This window comes from Vicugna pacos, chromosome 26, assembly GCF_048564905.1.
Source record: "Vicugna pacos chromosome 26, VicPac4, whole genome shotgun sequence".
NCBI classification, from domain to species: Eukaryota; Metazoa; Chordata; class Mammalia; order Artiodactyla; family Camelidae; genus Vicugna; species Vicugna pacos.
The window spans coordinates 19,697,054-19,710,156 of NC_133012.1; the positions used below are offsets into that span (position 1 = coordinate 19,697,054).

The 13,103-nt window shown below is 38.4% G+C and overlaps 1 long non-coding RNA gene across 3 annotated transcripts in view; it reads left to right on the forward strand.

Moving 5' to 3' along the window:
• The first annotated feature begins 548 nt into the window (after nucleotides 1–548).
• LOC116285664 (uncharacterized) overlaps nucleotides 549–13,103 on the forward strand; it is a 70,660-nt gene continuing 58,105 nt past the window's right edge. For 2 of the 3 annotated variants that reach the window (XR_012064508.1, XR_012064509.1), the window contains exons 1-2: nucleotides 549–673; nucleotides 9,134–9,245. This is a non-coding gene — a long non-coding RNA (uncharacterized lncRNA). Of the gene's footprint in view, nucleotides 674–9,133; nucleotides 9,359–13,103 lie in introns of those variants that run through there. The other variant, XR_012064507.1, reaches the window with a different exon arrangement.

Genomic DNA, 13,103 nt, shown 5'->3' on the forward strand with positions numbered 1-13,103 from the left:
TTAACACTGGGATTTAAAGTATGATTTTGGAAGGCTTTGAGGGCCTGTATTATCTATTTCAGGTGGAAAGTAAAACTTCAGGGACATTTCTCCCCGCAGTATTGTACAAAATTAGAATCCAGGCAGAGAGGACTTAAAGAGCCAGGATGAGGAAGTCAGTACATGTGGGGATAGTTAACATTCCGAACAGTGGGACGAGGCCCCAGGAAACAGTTTCCTTTGGGCGATTTGGACCAAGCTCCGGTACTAGGGAAACCCAAAGAGGGAGCCACATCTTTGGCGAAGAGGTGCTAGTTTTAAACAATCCAAGCTGTCTTGTCTTGTAAGAACAGCTCTAAAATGGACACGACAAGGGCAATTTCCCTTCTGAGTAACTGAAGACTTCCACTGCTCCTGGGCCACCTCTGTCCTGGGAAGATCCCAGAGACCTACATTCCATTCTTTCTCTCTCAGAGTGGTCAGCATGGCAACTTCCCAGCATGCCCCACACCTTCCCGGCGTGCCCCGTAGTTTCCCAGCATGCCTTGCACCTTCCCGGCATGCCTCTCTGCCGCGGGCTATCATGCAGCGCCTGTCCACAGTTCAGCGGCCCCAGGCGGTAGTTCTCTACAGACTGGAGTTGTCCTGCTCCTTCAGGAAGAGGGCTTGTGTGCGGTAACAAGAGTTCTTCGAGGTAAGATTTCCACCCAGGCCTTTAAAACTTGGAAAATTTCCCTGACCTCCTCCCACAGGATCTCCGGTGACTCTCACGGCCCCGAAAAGCCGATGGCCCCGGCGATTACACACCTGGGAACAAGCCGTATTTTCCAAACTCAGTCAACATCAGGTTAGACAATCTAGGGAGAACACCTGCTCAGGATCAAACATCTCATCATTCTTTTGTGCAAATCTTCAGCTGTATCCTGCCTGGACTATTATTCATTGTCTAATTGGTTTGTTTCCCAGTAACTCAAATTAAATCAAATTCAGCAGAAACCGGGTTTTACTTTGTCTGGAGGAACAGAGAATGCAATGGGAGTGTGAGGAAATTAGCCACCCAACTTCAGTTATAGCATTGACGTGAAGGCAGACGTGACTTTACCCAACTGTATTGTTAATATTATCAATGTCTGACATCAAGAGACTGCTTTAGAATTAATAGGGTAGTTTTACATGTTTATTAACTGTTTTGACCCTAGAAATAATCCTGTAGGTTGGTAGGTTGAATGTGGTTATTTTGCTCATTTCACAGATAAAGAAGCTGTCTGTCAGAGATTAAGAGACTTGCTAAAGTCTAGCAAGAGGCTGAACTGAGGACTGAAACCCAGTACTTCCCACTTTATTACTTGTGCTGAGATTCCTTAAAAAAAAAAAGCCATTATTCAAAGCACTTCACTGGTGTTCATTTTGGTTAACATAATAAAAGACTACCCTACAATATCAAATATCCTTCTCTTTGAGGGTAGTCTGATTTTTTTTTTAAAACAAACAACAAAACCTTCCAGATATATAGATACAGATTTTTTCTTTCTTTCCTTTCTTTTCTTCCTTCCTTCCTTCCTTCCTTCCTTCCTTCCTTCCTTCCTTCCTTCTTTTCTTTTTCTTTCTGTCTGTCTGCCTATCTATCTGTCTCTATCTATCAAGGTGATACAGCCCTAAAGGCAGTTGGGAGATCCTCTGGGGGTTTGGAGTGACCCTGACTACTCGTGGTTGATAGTGCCAAGATCACAGTAGTAATTCTCATATCTTAGGCTCAGTTCCACCTGGTCCCCTAGAACCCTTCCAGCTAAAGCCCATGGGATCTCCTAGGGTAGTTCAGCTTGACTTTAGAGCACAGGATGGAGAAAAGACAATACATATTATTCAGGACAGGTAACAGCTATGTCTTGTGCCAAGAGATCTAGCATATGTGTTAGGGGTTACTGGGTTTTCCATCACCCTGGGTTTGATCAGTGTTTTTGATACTGTGCTCTTGTTTTAACATCTAATAATGTTAGAAGAGTATATTCATGGAACATTAGCTTAAATTATTTCTCCACTTTGAACTAAAGGCTGAAGATACTTTTTCCATAGCCTGAGAATTTATTTTATAATGGAGCACAGATGTTATCTGAGAGAACAGGATATTAAAGATTTTGACAATAATGAAGGGGACAGAAGTGATGAAAAATACTGTTTTTTTCTGTGCTGTATATACTTGTCTTTATTTTAAAGAAAAAGTAATCTAGTTGGAAAAAGCTTGAATGAAGAAATTAAAGAACGTTGTAAAAACAATCCCCAAATACTTCTTTAAAGAAAAGAGTATCATTCTTAAATACTTTTTGAATATTAAATATGATTTAATCTCACACTAAAATAATTTAAGTATCCAAATAAACATGAATTAATCAGGAAAATATATGGTCCTGTCCTCAGGTATTTGGTTGAAGAATAAATGCTAAAATACAGTGAAACAAACCTAAATTTATGATAGCAGGCATAGTATTGTCTCTATTCAAAAATACATTTAGCTAATATAGATTGTATTTTTTTGGTTCCTAAAGAATGTAATTTAATAAAAATTACAAAGTCCTTGCTGAAGAACTCAAAAGTAATTGATACATAAACACTTCAGTTTTAAGCTTTCCTATTGTACTTACCTGTTGCAGTGAATAAAATAACCTTCATTAAATATGAGTCCTTACACCACATTTCTATTTAAGTCTTTTAGTTTCCTTGGAAGTGCCATCCTCTTAAAGCAAAGTCTAACTGCTAAATCAACATTAAGATAGAATCCAAATGTGGTTTGTTTCTTTGCTGAATCTTTATTTTTTATTACTTCTTGCATTCTGTACACAGATAACAGTAATTCCCCCTTTATCCTTAGTTTTACTTTCCATGGTTAGAGTTACCTGAAGTCAACCTCAGCCTGAAAATATTAAATGGAAAATTCCAGAAAAAAACAAAACAAAACCAAGACATTGTCTGTTATAGAATTTAAAGTAGCAAGCCTGACAGTTACTTATTTTTTGTCCTCATGGAGAAATATCAGAGGCTAGTTTCCACACTGAGGATAGAATAAAGTTATTATGTAACAGACAATTTTTAAACACTATATCTGTGCTAAAATACTATCTTTGGGCTATATGCTTTAAGACTATCTTCTAAGTAAAGGGTGTCTTTGGGTACTCAAAAATGTAAGCTCTCTTGGATAAAGTCCAAGATGAACTGTCCTTATTTCAAAATCCACTTGCAGAGTATAGTTTTAAAGGTTAGCTTTGGATATACTGACATTGTCATAATCTGTCATACATTAACATTTAAGTTTTTCTGGAAAGATTGTGGAGAGACCTTTTCTGTTAGGGGAAGTATATAATATAGGAAAGACAGTTGTAGGGAGAGAAATGACAGCCCTGCTCTAGCAGTAAGAATAGCAACATGGAAAGCTTTAGGGCTCCAGAGTCAGTAAGCAGGGCTCAAGTTCAGACTGTACCAGAGACTAGCTATTTAATGTTTCACTGTACAATGGAGGTGATAATAGTACATACCTCATAGTGGTGTTGTAAGGATTAAGTAAATTAATACACATAATGTGTCTGACACGTAGTAAACAGTCATAAATATTGGCTATTATTATAGTCTGAAAATTTAAGTAACTTACCCATTGCCTGTAGAGACAGAATGAGATATGAGCTAAAAATAGGGGCTGGATAGTTTTGTTTGAAGGTTTCTTCTAAAATCTAAATCCACGTGGCCTCATACCCATTTTCCTTGTCACACTGCCTGTGAGGTAACCCCCTCAACTGTCTCACCTATATACCCTCTCAGTGTTCTCTTATGCTAATGTTCACCTGGGCTTCTGGTTCCCTCTTCTGAACTCTCACTCCTCGCCTCCTTCTAAAATCCTCCCACTGTGCCTGTCAGAACACCCAATCCACAAGGAATAAATTTTGCTACATCCTTAACTTCTTCTAAATGTTACAGTCTAGTTTAACTGTAATCTGGTCCCCCACCAAGGATGCTGCCTCCCCGGAAGCCCTTTCAATAGGAAGCTGCTAATTGTCCTCTCTCCTCAGTGCCAATTCCCGACCATTTTTCTTCTACCATCTTTAGGCACCGCGTATCTCATTGACCAGGACGGTATTAGAAACAATAATAATACTTAATCAGTAGTTGTGGGGATTATATGGGAAAAATGCATGTAAAATGCTTAGCACAGTGCTAAGAACATACTAAATTCTAAGTAGATATTAGTTTTTACTCATATCTATGTGTCTGTCCCAACAGAGTATGTCATTATCCAAAATAACTACAACTATGAAATCATACTTTCAGCCTATTCCTGACTGGTATCTTCTATCTGTTCCCATTCTTTGACCCCTCTGCTATTTCCCGAGTCCATCATTATGCACCTGTTCGCACTTCCTGCTCTAAGCTCGAACACAGATTAGATTTATTGTTCCACATGTTACTCATTTTTTTGTCAATATTATAAATCCTCTTGCTTTGCTGTCTTTCATTCATACCCATCTGGCAGATTCCCAGAACTTGATGAGCCCAACTGTCCACCTTATCTTCACCTGCATCTGGGTTGCTTGGGAAAATCACAGTACTGAGTAGATTTATACCACTATAAATTCAATGTCACCAACCTCACCTGGGCTGTCAACATATTCTGTCACTTTCTGCTATGTTCTCTTAGTCAGATTCTGTATCCCATTCTCCACTACACTTAGTTCAGACCTTTTTCAGTTTCTTCAAAACACATACCCTCACCTTCTTTGCCTGCCTCACTCATAGTAAATAAACTTGCATCTTACTTCACAGTAAAAAGGGGAGAAAAAGGGAAGCCCCTGATATTTAAAAGCCTGTAAACCCATTGTTTCCTCATTTCTCCATTTTTGTGAAGGGTATTTTTTTGTCCTTTCTACCTGTACTCTTGATCTTTCTTTCACAGGATCTATCAGTAATTCCTTATCTTTTTTCTGTTTTTAACCTCTACCTTCATATTGCCCCTGTCAGCATTTAACAGTTTAACTGTGCTCATACTACTCATCTTAAAAAAAAAAAAAGGCTCCCTTGACTTACCTCTCCTTCCTGTTTGTCTTCTCTTTCTTTTCCCCTTCTTATCTAAGCTTCCTGAGAGAGATCTGCATTCCCAGTGTCTTCCCTCAAGTTCCCCTGACTCCTCAGTCCATTACAATATGGTTTTGGACCCCATCACTCTACTAGAACTACTCTCCCCAGGGTCATCAGCTCCATATGTCCAAATTCAGTAAAAATTCATAGTTTGCTTAACCTTTTGACTGCTTTTGAAATGGCTGACCACTGCCTCCTTCTCGAAGCCCACTGAGTTCTTGGCTTCCATTACCATGTCTCTTGGCTTCCTTTCTGTCATTTGTTCTACTACTTCTTAAATTTTCTTGCCAGCACCTCTTCCTCTGTTCATTCCTTAAATAGGATCTCTGTCCTAAGTCCTCTTCTCAACTCACTTTATGTATTTTTCTTTACAATCTCATCTAATCCTGTAGCCTCAGGATTTATATACATGTCATATAAATTATATAAAAGTGACTCCCAAATTTATATCCACAGCCAAGGGCTGTCTTGAGCTTCAGACCCATATCTCTTAACTACTTATTGGGCACTACCTCTTGAATGTATCATAGTCCAAACTTAACATGTCTGAAAATGAATTCATGATCTTCACTTACACCATCACAACCTGTCCCTCTTCTAGTGTTCGTTTATCTCAGTTAATGACACCCCTAGCTACCCAGTTACCCTAGCCAGAAACCCAGGAATTATCCTTGACTACTTCTCCCTTACTTCCTACATCAAACCAAAAATCAAGTGTTGTATCTTTTACTTCTGAAATATCCTTAATCTGTTGCTTCTCCTATCTGTACTTTTACTGTCTTGATTAAGCCACCATTTTCTCTAACCTGGACTGTTTCAACAGCCTCCTTCCGAAGTGTCTATTTGACTTTAAGTATTGTTCCCTCTCAGATCCCTCTAAATTCAGATAAAGTGCCTTTAAAAACACAAATCTGATGGTCACTACATGCTTTAAATCCTTTAATGGTATAATTAGTCAGGGTTCGACCAGAGAAGCCGAGCCCACAGGAGATACATATTAAGAGATTTATTGTAAGGAATTGGTTTACACTGGTTGAAGCTGGCTGGCCAAGTTCAGACTCCACAGGGCAGGCTGTCGGGTAGGGCAGGGTGGAATTTTCAGGCATGGGCTGAAGCTGCTGTCCACCGGCAGAATTTCTTCTTCAGAGAAGATTTGGTTCTGCTTTTAAGGCCTTTTGACTGATTGAATCAAGCCCACTCAGATTGTCTGTGGTAATCTCCCTTACTTAAAGTCAACTGATTATGAACTTTAATCATGTTTGCAGAATACATTCACAACCAAATCTAGCAACACCTAGATTAATGTTTGATAAATAGCTTGGGACTGTCAGGTTGACACATCAAACAACCCATCACAATGGCTTCCTGTGCCTTTCAGATAAAGCCCTTATTTCTTAAAAGTGCCTGTTTATAGTGCCTGTCCAGCCTGGCATTCATCTTTCTGTCAAGCCTGGTCTCTCTCCCTTCTCTCACTTGAACTCTAGGCTTTAGTAAAATTGAGATCCTTTTATTTCCAGAATGTACCTGTTCTCTACCTGAAATGCTCTTTCTCTCTGGTTCTCTGCTTTACCTAGCTAACGCTCAGCTCATCCCTTCCTTAGGGAGCCTTTCCTCACCTTAGTCTAAATTAGGGCATGTTGTTAAAAGTTCCCTTAATATCTTGTATTTCTTCTATCATAACATTCATCACATTTTATTGCAGTTTCTTGTTTATTGTCTGTTTTCCTTGCTATAGAGTAAGATGTCTTATCTCTGTATTTCAAGCATTTAATATAATGTCTAACACAGTAGATGGTCCTAAAATATTTGTTGAACAACTAGAAGAATGAATAAATGTGGTTTTATTATTTTAATAGAAGTCAGGTTAAATTTGTGAATATAAGATACCCATATTTAATTAGAAGTGTAAAATGTATTCCAAATCAAAAATATCTAACTTTAATTTTTCACTGTTATGGGGCATCCAGATATCTTCTGTTAGAATGGGTAATAGAATGGTAGCTTTTAAAAGTTCTTTTTATAAGCACACATACCCTTGTAGAAGACATGAGTTATTCATTTGTTCACTTATTAAATATTTGTTATGCACCTTCCAGACATTGGTACAGGTTCTAGGGATACTGTGGTGAACGAGATAAACAAGATGCCTCCCTTCATGTAGCTTACGTAAGAGGTGGGAACAAAAGGCAGTCAATAACCAAGAAGTCAGTAAACCGGTAAGATAATTTCAGACCGTAACAAAGAAAGTAATAATAAAAGTAGTGTGGTATGACAGTGACTAGGACACAGGTGGGATTGAAGTGAAGAGTTAGGGAGAGCCTCATTTTATCCACCAATAGAATGAAAGTAGTTTAACTATTAAGAAAATACATTTCCCATTCAAGAGAGCATGTGCATATTACATGTATGCATATCCACTTGTTCAATTTTAAAAGTAATCTTTCTTTTTATAGATACAGAAGCTGAGGCTCAGGGAATTAAGTAAATCACCTAAGGCCACAAACAGCTACTAAGTGGCAGAGCTCAGATTCAGCTGTTGGCATAGTTAATCTGAAGCCGTGCTTTTCTCTACTACAGCATACCACCACCCAGAGAGACGGCCTCTTGAGGAAAAGGGCCGCTTATGTCCCTGTTAGGTTTAAGCAATCGCATCTAATATTTTTTGAAGATTCTTTTTAAAACCTGTACTCTGTATCAGTAATAGTAATACACAATACATAATATTTCTATGATACTTTCTGTTTTCCAAGGCACTTTTATTTTCATTATCTCGTTATCCTGTGACTACTACTAATTAAGATAAAGAGACTTTACAGACTATTGGAGTGTTCAGAAAACTGAAATATGGAAGTTAAGTGATTTTGCCATGATTACAACTGTATAATGATGGATATAGACTAGATTCAGTTCTCTTAACTTTTAGTCTGGTATTTTTTCCAGTATGTCTGTGAAAAAACCTGCTTATTTTCTTTTTTAAGAATTTATGAGTTTAAGTCCAAATAAAACCTGAGAATTAATTTTAATTTCTCAGGCAAAGTGCCAAAGACTTATTCATTAGTACTGGTAACTTCATTGTTAAGAAATGAAAAAGAATAAAGTGTAACAAAGGATAAGATAAAAGTGTTATGTGTCTCATGAAATAGTTGATTCTATCCTTTTTTCCCTAACTTTATGCAAGTGACAAAAAGGAACCCAAATGCAAAGTCCCTGAGACGCTATTCAAATTCAAGTACTTCAAATACAAATATGTGATAACTTTATTCTTTGCAGCTTATGAGAAAGCCATTTTTGCTTGTTGCATTATTCTTAATGCCATATGTGTTTGTTTTATAATTATCAAGAAATTAATAATGAAAATGGAAAAAACAGTTTTTCATGTCTTCACTGAAGGAAAATATATTCCCCTCTTTTCCAAAAGTCAGCTGGGTCTTACCAGCTTTGCAAAATGATGAATGAATGCCTTGTTCATTATTATTGCTCAAGTCATTCTTATTTATGCCAGTAATTCAAGGATTATGTTTTGATTGTTCTTGAGAGATGAAAACACTTTCTTGCTGATGAATAAACACTGCCACTTTTTAAATATTTGTATGCAAAATATCTTTAGAGCCATTATGAAATGCTTTGCAAAAGCATTAGGAAGCTGTTTTTCGAAAGGCACTTTTTTTCTCTACCTTTTCTCTCATGCTAAGCAGTCCAGTTGAAAGGCCTTTCAGAGTTAACTTGTTTAAGCAATACCAGTGTTTTAGTGTAATGAATAACTTTTTATAGAAGACAATCACACACAATTCAACATGCCGGTATTTCTATTTCTGTGCACCACCAATGCAGGGATTCTGGGGTAGAATCTCTTTCTTTGAGAAAGCTGAAACGATCAAAACCCTGATTAACCTCTGATATTCACGTGGTGCTCTTGATCTGGAGGACTGCAGCAGTAACAAAGCATTAATGGCAGCCATATGCTTAGGGTATTGTGGGTATGGGTGACCCAAATGTGAACTTGGGGGTGACTGATGCTAACTGCTATTCGCTTCAGGTTTGGTGTGGAGATTACTGATGAAGAGTTTGAGTTGCTGTTTGACAGAATCCCCCTTGATGAAGATGGAAATGTCAGATATCTCCGGTCTCTTGGCCGTGTTTGATTCTCGGTACTCCTTCTTCACATTTTCTCATTCCTTGGTTGTTTTCTATTCTTGATGCTTTTAATCCAGAGAATGGACCTCCAGAAGAATTAGGATTATTTAAAATTTCTCCTAATGGATTTGTGTCTCTTTCATTAGTATTTTACAAGTGACAAATACTTTCAAAAAGCAATGTTAACAAAAAAAGTAGAATCTTTTAACATTGATTCATGGCAATTCATTTAAAAATATTTAATATCTCAGCATCTGAAAATGGACATGAGAAGGGATAGTGTGACAGAGATGACAAGGGAGAGGAGTATAAATGGCAGAGTTAGAAAGAGAATTGTTGTGAGTGGCACAAGTCAAGCCCTGGAGATGAACTTTCCCAAGTCGAATTAAGCACCCTCTCACACACACTGACCTTTTGCCCACTCACTTACCTCCCAAGTACTATGCATTTACAGGACTCCTTACTGCTTCCTCCCAGTGAGTTCTAGTTTGGACCTTACATGGCTATTGCCAGTGGTTGTGTTAAAGGTAGAGCAAAAATGTTTCCTAAAATATTCCCAGTCTGTATTTCTCTATCATGGAACCCAGGTTTTTACTCTTTTATGGATTTCACAGAGTAGTTCAAGACTTAAGTATTTAAAATTCTGATCAGTATTGACCATTATTCCTCAAACACCTTAAGGGATATTACAGTCCCAGGCATCTGCTGTTTTTGGCTGAGACCACTGAAATGTGATCTCTTCTTCCTAAAGATACTTCTCTTCAAAGTAATTTCAGGAAATAACCACCTTCATCCCGTACAGCTCCTGCACCGTCCTCCAAATCACATACTGAACTTTTTAACCATGAAACTCGTCTATCATTTCCTGTTAGCTCTTGATAGCAGAGGAGACCTGATTTGATTTGAAGGATATGGCAAGACACATCCCTCCAAAATTATTTTCCATCATACCTATCATAGAGACTGAAATTCTCACCTTAACAGACCTAGTTCTTGTAGTCAGAAGGTACTGGTGTGCAGAAGAAACCATTAAGATACTGATATCTCTGAGATGGGTAATACTTTAATTTGTCAGCCATCAATGCTTAGTTTAGCATTTCCCCAAGTGTACTAGAGGAACACTAGTTTCATAAGATGGTCAAAGCTCTTACCCTTTAAAAGTTTCCCATGGCCAAATAAGTTTGGGAAACTTATTAAATGAAGTTTCTAACGATATAAAAGTCAAATGAATCTTTCCTAAAACACTTCGCATAGCCTTTAACATTGCTAGCATGTGTCCTGAATCCCCAAGAGAGAAGAAACAGATCCTAAGACAAATAGTTTATGTCAGTGATGATCCCAGGGAGTACTGGTAAGATGTCAGGGAAGTGTGCCAGGGTGGGGAAGGAAGCCAATTTAGGATTCATTAATGAGCAAGTTGTTGGTGTGGGCATCTGGGGCTCTCTCCCACCGATGACCTCTGGGAAACTGCAGAACCACCTCAGAGCTGTGGCGGCTGAGGACAAGGAAGCTGGAGTAGATCTCTGTCAGCTCTCATCAGCCATGGGTTGAGGGCTCCTCCTGGCAGCATAATACCCTGGCTCTGCGCAGAGGCTGGCACAGCATGCTCCCAGTCAGAGAGTGTCCTCAGGCCGAGTCATAGGTGCTTACAGTGGAAAGCCCTCAGAGTGAAAGGGAGCCAGGGGTGTTGAGGAGATACTGGTAGGCCTTATCTAAAGGTGGCCTCTGCTGCAGTGAGATTTCGTGTACAGCATTTCCCAGACTCACCTGACCTTCCTTCATGGAGCATCGCAGAGACTAGTAACTTGGGAAAGCTACCATAGTTAGATAAATTCATCCACCAAGTAGTCATTATCTTAGGTCAAGGTCAGGTGCCTGAGAATGACATGAAGGAAAGCAGAGTTTTAAAAATATGGAGCCTATAGAGAAAGAGAAACACAAGCAGGATGCCGAACACTCAGGCAGCAGTGTCAGGGCACGTAGGCTGAAGTGTCAATGCCAAAGGAACGGTGAGGTGGCGAAGGAGTGAGGTAGAGGGGTGATAAAGATACAGCTGGTGTCAGCCTGGCCTGTTCCCTTCAGTTTTGGGTGGGTTAGTGTTAACGACAGGAGTCAGCTCTCTTAATTTTTATATTCTTGATTTAAGATACCACATAACACTGTAACTTCATTGTTGATATCAACTAGTGCTTGTACTAATCTGATATTTGGTATTCCTTACCTCATTATTATTCCTGTCTTGCATGTGAGAAAACAGATGTAGAGAAAGATTAAGTGGTTTTCCCAGGTTACATAAACCAGTGAGTGGACACTGCCAGTAGAACTCAGGTCCATCCGATTTGGAAGTTCACAGGGTTCTACTTTTCACAGTGCATCTCTGAATTACACAGCAAGAGTGGTTCTGTTTAACAACATGCCCCACATCATGCTAAGAGCTATGCATGCATTATTTCTTTTAACGATAGGGACCATTTGTCTAAACTCTGCTTAAATTCACTGATTGATTGCTACCTGTGCATCTCCTCTGCCAGCCAGGATGATTATATTTATTTCTTGGTGTTGTGGAATAAGGGCCCCTAAACTGGGTTTCTGGAGCCTTGGGTGACAGTAGTTACAGTTTGGACTTTTGTGTAATAACTTTATGACATTGGTCACGTCTTTAATGTTCTCTTATTCTGGTTTTCTCATCCATAAAATGAAAAGTTTAGATCAAAAGGTCTCCAAAGTGCTTTCTAGGTCTAAAGTTCTACTTGAAGCAGTTTATATTCTTATAAATATTAACAGAGATTTAAAGAGGTCATTTAATATTCTTAAATGATACTGTAGTAGAAACATGTTTCCCTTGCAAATCTGAAGAATTAATAAAACATAACATTGAAATCACAGTATTTTAGAATTATCAGATGAAAATCAATACAATAAATATGTATTGAGTATTTTCTGTTTTCAATGAGCCGAGCACTCTTGATTTGGGAAAACAAATATTTCTTTTAAAGAAATTATTTCTTTGCTAATTTTGTCACAAAATCTGCATGTGACTTAGAACTTTTTTTTTTTAATATATACGTGTGGGGAGGAAAGGAACAGAGCTGTCAATAATTTAGGAGAACAAAGAACTGTACAAAACAGTATATAGAACAGTTAACGGTACCAGGAGTATTAAAAATACAAAATTCTGTATCACTTTAGATTATTTTTTTAAGCTTCTTTGTATGTGCCATCTTTAGTGCCCCAGTTTTTAAGAATATACAGAAATAACCTTCTTAAAGAACCCAATTAAAATTAGTATGCTTTGATCAAAATAGGTTGTTTGGGAAAAAAATGTGGCCAAAAAATGACCACATCCATTAAAAACAAATGAATGGTAGACTTTGTGACTTGATCACACCAGTGTAATTCCCAAGGAACCAATGGAATTGTTTCTCTGGGTTTGTGACTTAGCTCATTCATTTTACAGGCAGCTGTCCCACTAAGATACCATCTCCAAGGGCAGAATTCTCCTTCCAATGTACATACATGGAGTGAGGGACCAACCTAAGAGCCCTTTGGAAAATGGGACTGTCCAGACTTTATGAAAGCCTCCATTAATTCTGGGAGACTTTGCATTTGCCAAGTTGTCAGTCATCCAACCTTGGCTGTTTGTAAGACAGAGTGCTTCCTTTTGGATAAGAACCCTATATTCGTTTCCTGGGACTGCTTTAACAAAGCACCATAAACTGGGTGGCTTAAAAATAATAGAAATTTATTCTCTTATCCTTCTGAAAGCTAGATTTCTGAAATTGAGGTGTCAGCAGGACCCTGTTCTCTCTGAGACTCTGGGTAGAATCCTACCTTGTGTCTTCCTAGCTTCTGGTGGTGACAGGCAACCCTTG